The 10,217-nt window shown below is 43.3% G+C and overlaps 1 protein-coding gene across 1 annotated transcript in view; it reads right to left on the reverse strand.

Moving 5' to 3' along the window:
- Positions 1-9,493, reverse strand: part of LOC139401096 (zinc finger protein GLI2-like) — a 97,561-nt gene extending 88,068 nt beyond the window's left edge. The window contains exon 1 of the mRNA XM_071145588.1: positions 9,047-9,493. The gene's annotated coding sequence lies outside the window, so the exon portion shown is untranslated. The remainder of the gene's footprint in view (positions 1-9,046) is intronic.
- Between the last annotated feature and the right edge of the window lie 724 nt (positions 9,494-10,217).

Raw genomic sequence — 10,217 nt, forward strand, 5'->3', positions numbered from 1 at the left:
TGGGGAGGTTTTTGTTATGTAATGCTCTGGCCATGCAGAAACAAGCACATTAGGGCACTTTATCGTTGTGTCATGTATGGTCAATGAAGTGGTCATCTGCTTAGGGCAGGAGATCCCCTTGTCTTCCCTTCCAGAGGACAAACCAAAGATGCTCATATAATTATACGGGCGAAACCCCCAGCTCAGATCAGCTGTCGTTTGTGCCACATTGCAGAGTTGTCTTCTTTCTCCCAGTAACATTTGGGGCCTGGTCATTTCTCCTAAATGTGTTGTTAGCACTCACTCTCAACAGTTACAGCTGTCAATACCCTCACTAGGCCCCTTAGACCATGGTGAGTGGTGTGGGTGGTATGGTGTGTAGCATGTGTGCATCCCTTTGAATCAAAGTTGGCAAAAATCTAAAGTTGCCATTTGTCGTTCTAAGTTTGTCTATCTAATGGTGACGTCCACATTGTTATTACAAGAGATTATCATTCCAGTATAAGTGCTTTTGAAACTAGACTGTATCTCTGTAGTGAGTGTGTGTGGTGTGAGTCGTCAGTGTATCAGCTGTTTCTCAGATCGGATGCCTTGGTGACAAGAAGGGGACAGCCCTGGCTGTGTGTGTGGGGGTTCAGAGCTCTGTACCACCAGCTGCCCAAGTACACCAAGAAGTGAGAAGAGATGACTTTACTTTTTGCAGTTGTCAGAACCTCACGACGTTGAGGTATAAAGATCAGCCACCCACACGAGATGGCAGGAGTAGGCAGTTTAACACCGCAAGTGACTTTATTACATTTTACAATCTCTGCAGGAACTTCCACACTTCTCCATACTGACAAAGGAGAGCTATGTGTAGAAGAGGACAGACCAATCACCTCTTTTTGTCACACGCTTCGACGGCAACAGGTGTAGACACAGTGAAATGATTACTTACTGGTCCTTTTCCAGTCATTCAGAGTTAAACATGACATGTTTCTTTTATTTTTTATTTTAATAGCGAAACAGTGAATAACAAATAGAAATAACAAGTAAATAATAACATGGCTATCTACACGGAGTACCAGTACCGAGTCGATGTGCAGGGGTACGAGGTAAATGATGTAGCTTTGTACTGTACATATAGGTAGGGGTAAAGTGACGAAGCAACAGGATAGATAGACAGTAGCAGAATCATATGTGCAAAAAAGTTTGTGAGTTAGTGCAAAAATGGGTCAATGCAGTAGTCCGGGTAGCCATTTGATTTGCTATTTAGCAGTCTTGTTTAGAAGTCTTATGGCTTGGGGAAGTCTTATGGCCTGTTGGTTCCAGACTTGGTACATTGGTACCACTTGCTGTGCGGTAGCAGAGAGATCAGTCTGTGGCTTGGGTGGCTGTAGTCTTTGACAATTTTTTGGGCCTTCCTCTGACACTGCCTGGTATAGAGTTCCTGGATGGCAGGGAGCTCGGAAGTACTGGGCCATACGCACTACCCTTTGTAGTGCCTTGTGGTCGGATGCCAAGCAGTTGCCATACCAAGCGCTGATGCAGCCAGTCAAGACGCTCTCAATGGTACAGCTGTAGAACTTTGAGGATTTGAGGGCCCATGGCAAATCTTTTCAGCCTCCTGAGGAGGAAGAGGCGCTGTCATGCTCTCTTCACAACTGTGTTGGTGTGTTTGGACCATGAGAGGTCCTTAGTGATGTTGACACGAGGGACTTGAAACTCTCGACCTGCTCCACTACAGCCCCATCGATGTGAATGGGGGTGTGCTCAGCCCTCCATTTCCTGTAATCCACGATCGGCTCCTTTGTATTACTGACGTTGAAGGACAGGTTGTTGTCCTGGCAGTGTCTCTGACCTCCTCCCTTTAGGCTGTCTCATCATCATCGGTGATCAGGCCTACCACCGTTGTGTTGTCGGCAGACTTAATGCTGGTGTTGGAGTCGTGCGCGGCCACGCTGTCATACAGAAGGGGACTAAACACGCACCCCCGAGGGGCCCATGTGTTCAGGGTCAGTGCGGCAGATGTGTTGTTGCCTACCCTCACCACCTGGGGGCAGCCCGTCAGGAATCCAGGATCCAGTTGCAAAGGGAGGTGTTCAGTCCCAGGGAGCTTCAAGGGCACTATGGTGTTGAACACTGAGCTGTAGTCAATTAATAGCTTTCTCACATATTTGTTCCTTTTGTCAAAGTGGGAAAACTGGTTGGAGAGGGTCCAGGGTGTCTGGGATGATGATGTTGATGTGAGCCATGAACAGCCTTACAAAGCATTTCATGATGCGAGTGCTAAGAGGCGATAGTCATTTAGACAAATTACCTTGGCATTCTTGGGCACAGGGACTATGGTGGTCTGTTTAAAACATATAGGTATTACAGACTGGGTCAGGGAGAGGTTGAAAATGTCAGTGAAGACACTTGCCAACTGGTCAGCGCATTCATCCTGGTAATCCATTTGTCCCTGTGGCCTTGTTAATGTTATTCTGTTTCAAGGTCCTATTCACATAGGGTACAGAGAGTGTGATCACACAGTTGTCCGGAACAGCTGATGCTCTTACGCATGGTTCAGTGTTTCTTGCCTCGAAGCATGCATAGAAGGCATTTAGCTCATCTGGTAGGCTCATGGCACTGGGCAGCTCGTGGCTTGGTTTCCCTTTGTAATACGTGATAGTTTTCAAGCCCTGACACATGTAACGAGCATCAGAACCGGTGTAGTAGGATTCGATCTTAGTCCTGTATTGATGCATTGCTTGTTTGATGGTTTGTCTGGATTTCTCCTAAGCGTCTGCGTTATTGTCTCGTTCATTGAAAGTGGCAGCTTTAGCCTTTAGCTCAGTGCGGATGTTGCCTGTAATTCTGGTTGGGATATGTACGTACGGTTACTGTGGGGATGACGTCATTGGTGCACTTATTAAGGAAGCCGGTGACCGATGTGGTAAACTCTTCAATGCTATCGGATTAATCTCAGAACCTATTCCAGTCTGTGCCAGAGAAACAGTCCAGTAGCTTAGTGTCCGCTTCATTGGAGCACTTCCGTATTGAGCGTGTCACTGGTACTTCCTGTTTGAGTTTTTGCTTGTAAGCAGGAATCAGAAGGACAGAGTTATGGTCAGATTTGTCAAATGGAGTGCGAAGGAGAGCTTTGTATGTGCCTCTGTGTGTCGAGTAAAGGAGATCTAGAGACATTTTTGCCTCTAGTTGCACAGGGGACATGCTGGTAGAAATGAGGTAAAACAGATTTCTGTTTTCCTGCATTAAAATCACCAGCCACCAGGAGCGCTGCCTCTGGGTGAGCATTTTCTTGTTTGCTTATGGCCCTATACAGCCCTATGAGTGCGGTCTACAGCTTATCATAAGGTATTTTAAACTCAGGCGAGCAGAACCTCAAGACTTTTATGCCATAACTGCCTGCTGATGCAACCCTGACCAGCACACATCGTGCAACGGCATTGTATTTGACAGTCTTATATGTTTCCAGTTACATTCAAAGAGAAAACGAAGACAAAGGCAGCATGTACACATACAATCATCATCCCATCCTGTTCTCTCTCTGTAATGAGAGGATTCCAAGACAAGAGTAACCTCAAGCTGGACTGAACCCAGAACCAGTCTTGTTCTGAGTCAGAGAGAGGCCGATGCAATGGCGGCAGGCAGACAGCAAGTGGACATGTGTTTGGGAGTTTGGGAGGGAGGAGGGGTAGAAGAAGGGGAGAGATTGCTAAAGACTACCACATGGTTTCTTAGCAAGCAGCTCAATGCTTTCAATGCTTTTAGCCCGTCTCCCAGTCTATTACAGAGGAGTCTGTGGCCTGGCTGAGAGTCAAGGAGTTAATATTTCTCATTATATGAAACGTAATAAGAAGAGCCTAGCCAGCCAACCGCCCAGCCCCTCAGCCCTTATGGGCAAGTCAACAAGTCAACTTTGCTTTGTAGCTATGGGAGGCCTTCGGATAAATCACAACTTACAACTGACTCTTCTCGCCTTTCTCAAAACCCCAATGTTGGAAGCACAAACAGAGCATGCATGCACAGCACACACACACACTGTTGAATGTGCTGCGTGTGCTGCCAGTGCCTCTTGCTGCATCAGATTAAAGCCGACGGCAAACATTCAAGACAATGCTGCATTGTCTGGGAGTCCATGTCAGTCTTAAGAACAACCAACACAATGAATCTGTTCATTCATTGGCAATGGAGAGGAAGATAGGAGAAGACACAGTGGTGTTAATAATGCTACTCTGCCTGGGCTGCTGCCAGCTACAGTGGAAGAAGGTTTCCCTGATGTAACAGGAGATCAAGTTTTACTCTAGCTAACCCACTATAGGAGGTAATTAGCAGCAGGATCAAGGCAACCCCCTCAAATGAGCCACGATGAGCTCAGGTCTCTCCAAGAACTAAGAAGAACCAGGCACAGGCACATGGTTCAGCTACATTTTGGTGCCAGTGCACAGAAAAGCTTGACCAGTAGTGTATTGGTGGATGTAATACTAATGCAACCAGTCATTTTTTTACAGCCATGCAGCGGGTTGAGCAAAGTGGGCCTGTCCAATTGTGGTTTTTGCTGTGCTAGTGCATAGCTCTGCAGCTTAAACCCAATGGTTTATTTTAGGGTGAAGTAATTAAATAAATGTTGTGTCATCCCCTCCACAAACTGGACAACTTCCTTTGACCTGCAGAATCATTGCTAAAAGCCTGTGTTTGGAGAACTCTGGCATGGGGCTGTTAAGATGTTCTGGTGTTGACACATATATAACACAGTGTAAATAGTATACATCGTTTAATCTGTTGAAGTTTCATTCCATCCCCCCTCAGAGAACAGCTTGGACATGTAAAGGTAGGCTGAGACTACAGAGTCATGGAGTCCAGAGGCCCCAAAGTGGCACACTATTCCCTATGTAGTGCACTTATTTTAACCCGGACTCTTCTCACAACTAATGCACTATAAAGGGAATAGGGGGCCATTCTGGACACTCACTTGAAGTCCAAAAGCCCCCCAAATATCCCCACTTTAGTGCCTGTCATTGTGATTGACTGGGACAATTTGGTGAAATAAATGGCTAGGTCTAGAGGAAATAGATCATTAGGACTTGTTGCGTGACTAACAGAAACCTGGAAATAGTGTTTCCTCGAAAGAAACTAGGTCCTTCATAATTGTAGCCTAGCTTCTTGCCTTTTGATGAGGGGGACTCACTGTGCCTGCCGCCTCCCATGATTGATGACATCAATCGCGATGGAAGGAGGTTGTCAGTGATTTTACCTTACAGTACTTAAACGGCTAGTTAAAACCACACCGGGCTCGCTCCTTTACTTCTACAATGACATATGGCTTTTACAAAGAACTAGGCCATACCGGTTTCCCATTTTCTTTTGACAACAGAAGTCAATTCTCTCAACCCAATGAGACCTCACTTTCCATGTGACTGTGTGTCTCATTCATGGCTGGCACTATGAGATGGAGAAGGGGACGAGGTCGGATCTAAGTGCTCACTCCTAGCCAACCCTGTAGGAGATGTAGAGGGGGATGAGGGGACAAGGCCAGTCAGGGAGGGCTGAACTGCACTCTCTCTCCCAGACCGGATATCATGTGATCCTATTTAACCCCAGACACTTGAGAGAGAATGAGCCGGATGCCTCGAGGGTGTGGGACAACAGCCACTAAAAAGCCTTGATTGTGTCCTCTTGCCATCCAAGCCAACGCAGAGAGGAACTCAAACAGGGACCCTGAAAATAAATGAATGTAGCTACTCTGCCGGCTGCTGGCACTTTAGTCGTCTCTGTGTTTCTCCCCACTTCCCACTTTGCCCCCCCATCTCAAGTACAGGCTCGTTGTAAGAAGAGCAAGGCGCGGCCGACTAGACCAACTCATCACATAGCTGTCTTTTTACAGCTCCCTAAATGGCCATTAAATTCCCACCAATTGAGCTCCATACATGAGTGTACTTCAGCCACCCTCCACAGCTCCCCCCGGGCTGGGCTGAAGGAAGGCTGCAAGATCTGCTAGACACCCAGTATTGTCCCACAGGCTCAAAGTGGTGTCTCTGACAAGTCTAGAATGATAAAGCTAATTTCACTCCATAGCAACCACTCGTTGTACAAAATGTCAGGGATATACTTCATGCAGATAAAATGGAAATAGTGTTGACCTCAATAACGTGTTCCAAAACATACAGCAGGCCTAACAAGTTGGGAAGTTGGCATGTTCATTTTCCTTAACAATAATGGAAAGATGAAAATACATTTTAAATGCACTGTAGGGCACTTTGGATTAAATTCAACCATCAACGTTTTCACTGTGTATCTAAACTGTGTGGTTTAAAATCATAATGGCCTAATATAATCATGTATTTTGACAATCAAAACAAGCACATAATTGTGGGAAAGCAGCCTTCTGCAAAAAAATGTAATCTATGGAGAGATGAACCAGCTGTAGTTCTCTTAGAAGCACAACAACAATTATTTCGTAAGCACAACCATTTTCTAAACTTAACTGAAATACTGACCTTTCTCTAGATAACAGAGCAGTTAAAGACATGCTCTGGTACGTTGGCGACTACTAAGTATATTTTTTACCTCCTGCTTTGGGCTGGATGTGTCAATGTGTAGTTCATACATGCATAATCTATGAGCAGATTTACCTCAATTAGCACAAAATCCCTAGTTTGAAAGCAATTGTTTTTCTGAAACCTATGCTGTGCCATTTTCCCTCACGTGGGGGCAATTCGAGTTCAACCAATGAGCTTCAGCCCCTTGCTATATGAGTGACAGCTAGCATCTGCTGGGCACCCAAAAACTGGATGTTCCGGTTTTCAGGGGAAATAGAAAGAGAGCCTTCCACTTTTGGACATTAACAAGGCGATTTAATCTGTATTAGTTATTAATCTGTAATAGTTGTGACTGAAAATAATATATATCATCTGTACCGGACATGTAAAAATGTTTTTTTTTATTTAAATGTAATCAATGCAAATGTGTATATAAAATCCAATGCTTGTAAAAATGTATTTGTAACAACAGACAGACAGAGAGAAATGATGTGGTGCGTATATCTGCACATACAGTTTTCAGTGCTACTTTTAGAAACTGGCTAAAAAGTATACAAAAGTACCAGAGAATCCCTTTAAGTTTAAGGGGGACTGCAATCTAGGAATACCATGCAGCGGTAAATGAAATGGCTTTATTAGTACAGTACAGTGTCTTAGCTCACTGAGGTGAGAGAGTGAGGGAGAAAGAAGAAGACCCTGTTATTTTCTAAACTTTTGAGATGGGGGGGGGGGTATTTTCCTCTTCTCCCTTCTGCACGCTAGACTTCATCGGTATTTGTCTTTAAAAAAGCCTCCCCTCCCATCCTTTCCAGTATTCGGTTCATTACATTTTACGCAGACTGCCAGAGAAGAAAAGGAGAAGATCAATAAAGTGGGTCTAGCTGTGGAGAGACGTGTGAAAGAGAGAACGGGGGGAAACGGGGTACGGGGAAACAGAAAAGAGAGAGGCTGGATCTGGCTCGGGAGATGAAAGTGACATCGCCACCATGGGTTTCAGAGCCCAGAGAAGGGAGCCCCAGGCAGGGTCTGAATAAGCTGAATAGCCCCATAATTTCTTTACATCCTTTCACTCTCCCTGGGTCTGACTGCTGGAACTCTTCATTCAGCACAATGGCAAATGCACTAAACCTTTTTTCTTATGCTAATGATCCCTCCAACTGCATGGGCATCATCATATTAAATTAAAAACACACTCACGGTGCATGCACAGAGATACACACCATGCACAGAGATACACACCATGCGCAACGTAGAAATACACACCACCAAAAATGCTTTTGGAAAAAGTCAGATTTTTCCTGAAACATTGGTTCTCTCTTACTTGTTTCTTACTCTTAATAATTTCTGTAATTTCACTGTTTTCTTTTCACTTAATTCTCTACAGAAACTCCTATTGTTCCTTTGTAAAACCCTGCAGTTTTAACATAAAATAACTTTCACATGACTTTCATCAGATTTAACATTGAGTTGATGAAAGTCACTGATTAAGGAATCTATCCTATGAAATGACACACAACCCTAAAACCAGTTGTTCTATAACTGATCTGAGACCAAAGCAAGGAAGAAAATGGTGCTCATATTATTAGTTCAGGCGTGAGCCTAGGGATTATTAGCACACACTCTAGATGGGTAAAAGCCAAGCGCAAATATAGGTGTTTTTACCCGCACAAAAGCATCAAGTGTTTGTTGATTACTCAGGCTACAGTGCAAACAAGCTAACTGAGAATCTTTCAACAATAAGTAGGCTACACAACTCCTACTGACCAGGGAGATCCAAGAAGGTGGCCTTAATTCTACAGCATGCCAAGTACTTGAAGCATTTATTTTTTAAATCTTTATTTGCAAGTGTTTAAATGAGAGGGATCTTGAAATAGTCTGTACACAGAGTGAAGTGAGAGCACTCCTGAGCACATACCTATCACTTTCTTCGACACTATCAACTTGTAGCCACTACCTTGAGTTGGCATGTAGTCTATGCAGTATTTGTCTATCAGAATGCACAAAAAAATGATGATTGACAATACAACAATATTTGAAAACACAAACCTTCCAGAGGTTATAGCCTCTCAAAATGGGTCTTTCAATCTCAACCCTAAAAAATATGCACAAAATGTATTGCAAAATAAAAGTTATTGTTTACACTGAACTTTGAACAAACTTTTGGGATCATAGATAAAGATGGTGAGTGATCACAATATCTCTACTACTCTGAGGCATTTGGAAGTCAGTAGGACTGGCGCTGCTGCTTTCTGATCACATCTCTCCACATTTGGATCAAGTTGCAGGACAGAATTATTTAGATTCCTATGTAAAATAATTTCAAAGTAAATGAGATGTGGAGTTACCCCAAACCCCTTCTGTCCTTGACACGCAATATTAAACTGTGACTGCAGGATGGTGGTTTAAGTTTAAACACATATTACATTCAACATCAAGAGTTGTCAAATAAGAAAATAAGAACAATTGGAATTGTAAAATGTATCCAAATAAATGTGCGGTTGTGAAAGCTGTCATCTAGGCTACACCACAACAAAAACTTTTCTTACCTTGAATGATTTATTTAGACCCCGTACTCTTGTTCACTTTGTCCGATGATTCTCCGCAAAGAATCCGGGAACTATAGTACTGAAACTCTACTTTTTCAATCAAAACCGCTTGGACAGGATATGTCCCTTTGAAAAAAGTCCATTGAGGTGCACTTCAAGAAAAGTTTGAAATCCTACTCGAAATTACGGGCACTGCATTCCTCAGATAACTAATTTAATTCGGAGGGGCGCATTTATACTCGCATCTAACTTTTACAATCCATCATCTTCAAGCAGTACATTTCTCACTCCCTTTTGCGTTTTTTCATGTGAAAGCGCATTGCGTGTTTTCGCTGAAAGACTCGATTTTAACCGACAGTTGTTCTAGACATGCGGTGGTGAGATCTTCAGGCTGATCTGTTTTCAATCCGATCCCCTCTTTCTCTCCCCCTCTACTCTCACCCCCTCACCTCCTCCCTGCTCCCTGGTGAGTTGGGCCATTTGCTGCTCCAGATGGGCCGGGCTAACTCAATCCAACAGTTGGGTTTCGGGAAAAGTTAGAGAAAGTGTAATTATTGTTCGATTTCACGGACAGAACGTTTTGTGCGAGGACAGTTTTTGTCAGAGACACTTGGGTTATTCAATTGAGAATACGATATCATTGCAATTTATTAGTATATCACCCACCGAGCCCCTCCCCATGAATAATTATTTGGCCTTTACATATTTGTAAAATTGATATGTCTTTCCCCATCTCCAGTTGTCTTGGCCTGGCATTATAGCAGCAACAACACTGATAAAAAAATATATATTTGGAAACAAGCCTTCCATATACCCTACACATTAGGCACTTTCTGCAATTATCAATGGGCTTGACACTTTTTTTTATATATATATATATATTGCAGGCCTTTCTGATAAATTTGTCTGAGCAACATGATGTTGTATGGATAATAGGCAGGGTTGGGTAGGTTACTTTCTAAATGTAATCTGTTACTAGCTACTTGTCCAAAATAGTAATCAGTAACGTAATTTTTTGAATTACCCAAACTCAGTAATGTATTCAGATTACATTCAGTTACTTTTAGATTACTTCCTTCCTCAAGAGGCATTAGAAGAAGACAAAAATGTATGTTACCAATTGAACAACATCATTGCAGGATAAATCAATGTTAAAGTTTACATAGCTGGC

Source organism: Oncorhynchus clarkii, chromosome 3, assembly GCF_045791955.1.
Source record: "Oncorhynchus clarkii lewisi isolate Uvic-CL-2024 chromosome 3, UVic_Ocla_1.0, whole genome shotgun sequence".
Classification (NCBI taxonomy): Eukaryota; Metazoa; Chordata; class Actinopteri; order Salmoniformes; family Salmonidae; genus Oncorhynchus; species Oncorhynchus clarkii.